Genomic DNA, 7825 nt, shown 5'->3' on the forward strand with positions numbered 1-7825 from the left:
AAATGTACTCCCGAACCCATACATTTCCAAAATCTTAAAAAGATAATCCCATTCTACCATATCAAACGCCTTTTCGGCGTCAAGTGAGATGGCAGCGACCGGAGAGTGATCATTCGCTACTGAACACATGATACTAATGAGATGCCTAATATTATCAGAAGAGCTATGGCCTCGAATAAACCCCACCTGATCTATATGTATAAGTGATGTCATAACTTTACTTAATTGATTAGCCAGAATTTTGGACAAAATTTTTACATCTAACTGGATCAGGGAAATTGGGCGGTAACTTTTACACTCGCTTGGATCTTTGTCCTTTTTAAGAATCAGACTGATCCAGCCATGCGTCATGGTTGGAGGAAGCTTTCTGTTCTTTAATGATTCCGTATAATCTTCTAACAAAAGTGGAGCCAGTTCTGTAGCATAAGATTTGAAAAACTCAGAGGAAAAGCCATCAGGCCCCGGAGCCTTGCCTGTAGGCAAGGCCTTAATTACCTCATCAAGCTCCTCCAAGGTTATCTCAGAATCAAGAGAATTTTTTGCTCAGTCGTCAGTTTAGGGAGATCTAATGGTTCCACAAAGTTCCTAATATCTTCATCAGTAGACAAAGACGTGGAACTATAGAGATCAAAATAGAATTCTTTAAAAGCATTATTAATATCAGTGGCCGAGGTAAATATTTCACCACCAGCAGATTTCACTGAGGGAATGGTAGAAAAAGACTCTCTCTGCTTTATATATCTAACCAAAAGTTTTCCTGCTTTGTCCCCCGACTCAAAGTATGACTGTCTTGCCCTGAATAACCAAAACTCCACTTTATGTGACAAAATAGTATTATATCTATATTTCAATCAGGTCAATTCTCTGAGGCCATCAGATGACATACGGTGCTTCAGCTCTGCCTCGGCACTTTTAATATTTCCTTCCAACTCCACAAGTTCTTGTGCTTTGGGTTTTTTGGTGAATGAGGAATACTGTATGATCTGACCCCTAAGAACCGCCTTAAGTGCCTCCCAAGCCACACTTACAGAGGATACTGAGGACCAGTTTGTCTCCATATAAACATTGATTTCAGTCTTTAACATTTGTTGGAAATCAGGATTTTGCAAAAGGTACACATTAAGGCACCAACTATGTGATTTCTTTTTCTCTGTATATGGCAACAACTCTAAACTCACCAGGGCATGATCTGAGACTAAGATATTTCCAATTGAGCAATCAACAACAGATGAAATGAGGGATTTGGTTATCAAAAAAAAAATCTATTCTAGAATAAATCTTATGGACTGATGAAAAAAATGTATAGTCCCTACCAGATGGGTTCAAAAGTCTCCAAATATCCGTAAGACCAAGATTTTTACACATCCTGTGAAGCGTCAATGTTGCTCTAGGGGGTTTACACAGTTTTGCTTCACTGTGATCAAGGACTGAGTCCATCAAAAGATTAAAGTCTCCTCCCAATATTATATCATGAGGGGTGCCAGCGGTTTGCAGCATCCCTTCAAGATCTATAAAAAAGCCCTGATCATCAGCATTAGTTGCGTAAATATTAGCCAAAATCAACCTTTGCCCTTAAATTACAGCTAAAACAATAATGACTCTCCCTAATTTATCTTTAGTCTGTTTGAGACATTTGAATTGTAGATGTTTATTAATCAGTATAATGACTCCCTTGCTCATATTTGAGCCAGCACTAAAAAAAAAATGTCCACCCCATATCTTCCCAATTTTTTCAGCTTCCTGCAGGGAGAGATGTGTTTCTTGAAGAAACACTATATCATATTTCTTACGTTTAAGAAAAGTAATAACCTTCCTTCTTTTTATGGGGTGCCCCAACCCATTTACATTCCACGTGGAGAGAGATAGTACAGTCATATTAACATTTGACATTTTGATATAGTAGAAAAAATAAATTTTGTGTCAAAAACAAAATTATACAGACAACATTCCCCATTAGTGAAACAATCAAACCCCGAACGTCCCCCCGAAAAAAACAAACAGAAAAAAGAAAAGCGTGCGCATTAACCCCGCGCACAAAAGCGCCAACCGGCGACAATCCCTCTAAACTCAATAGGTCCATGAACGCCCATGAGCCCCCATGACAACTTTGCCATCAGATTGCTCAATTTTATTACATAACAGAAAATACTTTGTAAAATAAACCCCAGCAAATAGGAAGAATGAACACAAAGAATGTGTAGATTCATTCACAGAACTGTCTCAAAGGTGTGATCTTCCACAAAACAAATTCCAGCTGATATAAAACCGTTCAGATTCTTCTGACAGACAAATTAATGTTCAGTGAGCCAGCTGTTATGAGTTCAGCGGATGACATAATCATTCCAAAGTCCTGTATAAATACTCAACAAAACAAACTACAGCCAGCAGGAGGAATAAGCACGAAGAACGAACAGATTAATCCACAGCTGTTCCAAAGGAGTGTTATTCAATAGAACAAGCTCCAGCCACTAGGCGGAGCCAATACAAAAAGAAACAAAACCGGCATTCCGGTTCCCCGGATGGTCGAGTCAATTCACTCGGAGGCCGCATAAAAGTATATACCATGACTTACACAATCCGTCAACTTTATAAAAGACATCCTTTGTGTGAGCATGTAGATATTTTGCAGTCATCCATAGTGTCCACTCTCAAACTGGCCGGGAACTTCAATGCAAAAGTAATCTTTCATCAATGCAAAAGTTTCTTTAAGGAAAAGTGTTATTCACAAAACAGGCTCCAGCCGCTCGGTGGAGCCAACGCAAAAAGCAAAAAGAAACCAAAATGACACCCAGCCTCAAAAGCCAGAATAAGTACAGCGAGTCGACCCACCCATTGATTCAATAAAAGACATTGCCTGATTGGGACATGTAAATACTTTGCGACCGTCCTTCGTTTCTATTCTCAGTTTGGCCGGAAACATCAGAGCAAAAGTGATCTTTCGCTGATGTAAGAGTTTCTTACATTCCTTGAACCGATCGCGTTTCTCTCTTGTTGTACTCGCAAAGTCCGGGAACAAGAAAATACTATGGTTCTTCCAAGAAAGCTTCCCTTTGCTCCTCGCCTGGCGCAACACAAGATCTTTATCGGATGATCTCAGGAATCTGGTCAGAATCGATCGGGGCCTGTCTCCCTCAGCAGATCTCCGAGCAGGGACTCTGTGAGCTCGCTCGATTTCCAGCTTGTGGCCTGTTATGTCGAGCAGACTCTGGAAAAGCTCCTCTATTTTTAACAACTTGTTGGTTAGATGGAATTTCAGCATATCTCTGCCCTCCTCATGCTCAGGAATTCCAACAATTCGAACGTTAATCCTGCGGCTTCTATTCTCAAGATCTTCAAGCTTTTCAAGGAGATGTTCCAAATCAACTTTGGTCGCGAGCAGATTAGCGGTTAATTCCCCCTCCGAAGATTCCAGACAATCGATTCGTCTCTCAACATCAGACACTCTTGTAACTAAATCAGAGAATTTTATTTCCATCACCGTAATCGGTCGACGTATTACAGCGAGATCCTTCAAGTCAGCAAGAACCTTCGTCAACATCACCGACATGTTGGACAACTGACGCTGGATCTCCTCTCCCGCCGCGCCTTCCAAATCGAGTCCCCGGTCTGTAGGCCTGTCGGGGCTTTCATCCTGAACACGTAAGTGTCTTTTAATGTCTCCAGAGCCCGAGGATTTTGACTTCTTTGCCATGTTTTGCCTCAAAGAGCAAATGTGTAACTGGGTGTATCAAATTTGACCAGATTATAACATGAAAATAATTAAAAATTTAGCAAAGTGCACAGAGCTCGTCGCTCATACGTCTGCTTCTTGCATGGCGTCACGTGACCCCTCCCATTCATTACCATTCATAAATATAGTCTGTTCATGGACAGTCTATTTTTGAGGTTTTAAAGGGTGTTTTCTGTTTAGGGGAGTCATATAGTTACCTAAATATGATTTTGAGTCATACATTTAATCCTGGAGCTTATAAAAATGATGTCCACCAAACACCTATTTTAGCCCTTTAGATAGATCTTAACTGGGATTGTCCAAGGGCAATTTATTTTCATTGCATGAAATAGACACTTGGTGGACATCTGTTTTTTAATGTATGGGATACAGAAATTCACTAAATATCATATTTAGGTGACTGTACAGAGCCCCCTGAACAACATACACCCTTCAAAACCTCAAAACTCGACTCTCCATGAACCACCTAAAATTTTTAACGGGATACATTTTATGTGGGATCACCATATCTTAGCTCTGGATTGAGCTGGGAAGTTGAAACTTGTACTCCTGTGCTCATCTCTGCCTCTTCTATCTATGGTATGAATTTCAAGAGGATCGGAGAAAGTCAAAAATGTGTCTGACAACATTTTTGACTTTCTCTGATCCTCTTGAGATTTACAACATACAGAGAGAAGGCTGAAATGAGCACAGGAGTACAGGTTTGAATTGTCTAAATAGTCCCAGTCTGCAGTTGTGGAGATCCCACGTACAATCTATATCATTCATAAATATAGTCTGTTCGTGGATGTTCTAATTTTTAGGTTTTAAATGGTGTTTTCTGTCCAGGGGGAGTCATATAGTCACCTAAATATCATTTTTAATTCATAAATTGATCATGGACCTTGTCATACATTGCACATGGGATCATCCCAGATACAATCTATTTTACGGGCAACAAATAGGTGGTCTATGGACAATCATGTTTTAGGACATTTATTAGTATTTATATGTGATAATATTCATGAAACCACCTGTTCAGGACTCAGCATACTAATCTAATCTATTTATAGCTCATACATTTGGTAATATGCTTAAAAACTGACTGTCCACGAACCATGTATCAAACATCCTGTATAACACTCAACATACTCAATGGAATCCACTTATGCAACTTACAACTCATAATAATGTATAATTTGCATTAAAATGATTGTCCATGAACCATGTATTTGGTGCCATTAAATAAGCTGCAGATGGGACCTTCCTTTTGGACTTAGAGTTTTCTGAGGAAATATTGCCACACTTGTTATTTATATGATTTTATTAGCATTTAAATTAAATATTGGACAATTATGTTTATGGATTTCTTGCAATTTACATGTAGTATTAAAAATCAAACACCTTGTATTTCACTTAGGACACCCCTATAAATGCATTTATGCAACTTACAACTCTTAAAAATGTATAATTATCTTAAAAATGACTGTCCATGAACCATGTATTTGCCACCTTTAAAATAAGTTGTATGTGGGCACTTCCTGCATGATGAAGCAAAAAGTCAGGAAGTGCCCACGCAAAAACTTGAAGTGGAGCAAATAGGTGGTCTGTGGACAACCATGTTTATGGCTTTTCTTACTATTTACATGTAATATTATCAATCAAAAATCAAATATAGCACTAAGGACACTCCTATAAATGCATTTATATAACTTACAACTTTTAAAAACTTATAATTAGCACACAAAAAAATGACTGTCCACAGACCATGTATTTGGCGCCTGTAAGAAAAAAAAAAAAATATTGCAGATAGGACTTTCCTGTGAAAATACCCTTAAATTTGATGCTAAGACCTGGGGGCTTCGAATACTTCATTGTAGGGCCCTTAGAAACAACATATTAAAAAAGCCGTGTCCCTCAGAGTTTGGGAAGTACTTTTAAAAAAAATCAAGAAAAATATTCTAGAAAAATAACTCACTTTACATTCACAAGTCAGCCAATGAAGCATGTAACAAGGCCGCACAGGTTTTAAACTTTGCACACTGTTTTAGGGGCCCCTGAGAAGCTATAGCTTTTAAATTTGAGTCATTTGGACCTTTAGGAGAGGTGTCCATGAAACATCTATGGAAATGAATGGAATAAATTGCTCTTGGGGTACGCCCTGGCATCGCAACCAGAGGACCTTGTGACCTCAAATTTCACATGCTGACACGTCAGATGCCCCTTGAAGACATACTAATGGGAACAAGGCCTAGGATGCATAAAAGTATTTTTGTATTATTTTTTATAGATCTCTCTGTCTGCCATAGAAGCCTATGAGACAGACACCAGTACATTCATCAGATCATTTATTGTTATTAGGATGAGTTTTGGGATTAAACCACCTGCACAGCGCTCAGGGCTTCCCACTGAACATGTTCATCTAACCAACAAGTTGTTAAAATGTTGATTTTGTATGAAAAATGACTGTCCATGGACCACCTATTTGCCGGCCTTGAATCAAATCGGGTCCAAAACGAACCGAACAGTGCACAAGGGTTAAATAGGCCTATTGATGTCCACATGCATCTGTAAACTAAATGTAATGAATTAGAATTCATAAAGCCTTCACATAGTGGTAAATCGAAATTATTTGTTAAATAGAGTAGGTCCAATCAGTTAGTGTCTCCTTCCTCCCGCTGTTTGATTATCTTAAAGAGGAGGATAAGCGTATTCTCCTTGAAAGTACTAGTTTGCAAATTTATTATACCGAACCTGTTCACGTGTGTCCGTGCACACTGTCATATGAGCCACCCCCAATGATGTCGTCATAGTAACAACAGAATGGTTCTTTTTTTAATGAGCAGTGAAACTATTGTTTTAAAATATGATTAACATTTGAAAGACTCAAAATCAAAAGTCATGTGGTTATGTTGACCAAGAGAGAGAGAGAGAGAGAGAGAGAGAGAGAGAGAGAGAGAGAGAGAGAGAGAGAGACCCTTTTAGACCCTCAAGATTGAAGTTTAAAAAAAATATCCACTATTTTGACATTTTTATGAAAAGGCGCATTTTGTTCAGATCATGTGTGAATGTGACCCTGAGAAAACTTGACTCAAAATGAAATATAAATATATATACTTTATACCTTGAAAAGTGTGTCTGAAAACATTTATTTATCCCATTCCTAAGGAAGCCTACTCATGCAATCACTTCTCTCTCCGTTTTTGAGTCAGTTAGAAAAGCTACGGTAAAAAAATAAAAAAACAAATAACACTAGATATAAATGCACGGTTGATGATGGTATTATTTATTAATTTCTTAAGTGATTTGTTCGTGATGCACTGGCCACCTGTTCAGGGAGTTTCCCTGCCTTTGACCAGAGGCTCTAGGATAGGCTCCAGCATTCCAGCTGCGACCCAATAGGATAGACAGAAAATGTATGGATGTTTCCGGTGACTGCGGTCACTTCTTTCTCAGTGTTTGCTACAGAGCAGGTGCTGTGCACATAGGAAAGTTGACAGCGTCAGCAACAGTAAATAAAGGGAATGGGGGCGTTGTGGAGGGTCATGCTTTCTTTACACAAGCTCTTCCTCAATTTCGTTCCTAAATGTAAACTCGGAACGCGTATTTCCTACCATGCGGCTGCATTTTGCATAACCGCGATAGAAACGACATTTGAACATTATACCGCTTGACACATTTCAACCTACAGTATATATCGCCCAAATGATAATACCTTGGTATTTTGATGTATGTCATGTATGCCTACGTGATTCTCTGATGTCCAAAAGCCATGGTAATACGGCGGTCCTTCACGCACTTTCGTATACTGTGTTTTGATAGCCTACACTTCAGGTTGGAAAATGTCTACCTCCAGTACGGTGTCTACAAGCTGCACATGTAGGTGTTAAACTTACGAAAGACCTTCTTTATTGCTGGCTAACGATATGATACAGTTGCAGGTTTTGTTTCAATGGATTGTATGTAAATATCCAATTTATTCAATGCTCTTTTTGTTCCACGTTTTACAGTCAGTTAGTGTTAATGTGCTTCAAATAATTCAGTGTAGACTCAATCACGAACCCATACTGACCGTTTTGACAACCCTATATTTTCCCATATTTAAGGTGACATCAT

The sequence above is a fragment of the Myxocyprinus asiaticus genome, chromosome 46 (genome assembly GCF_019703515.2).
Source record: "Myxocyprinus asiaticus isolate MX2 ecotype Aquarium Trade chromosome 46, UBuf_Myxa_2, whole genome shotgun sequence".
NCBI classification, from domain to species: domain Eukaryota; kingdom Metazoa; phylum Chordata; class Actinopteri; order Cypriniformes; family Catostomidae; genus Myxocyprinus; species Myxocyprinus asiaticus.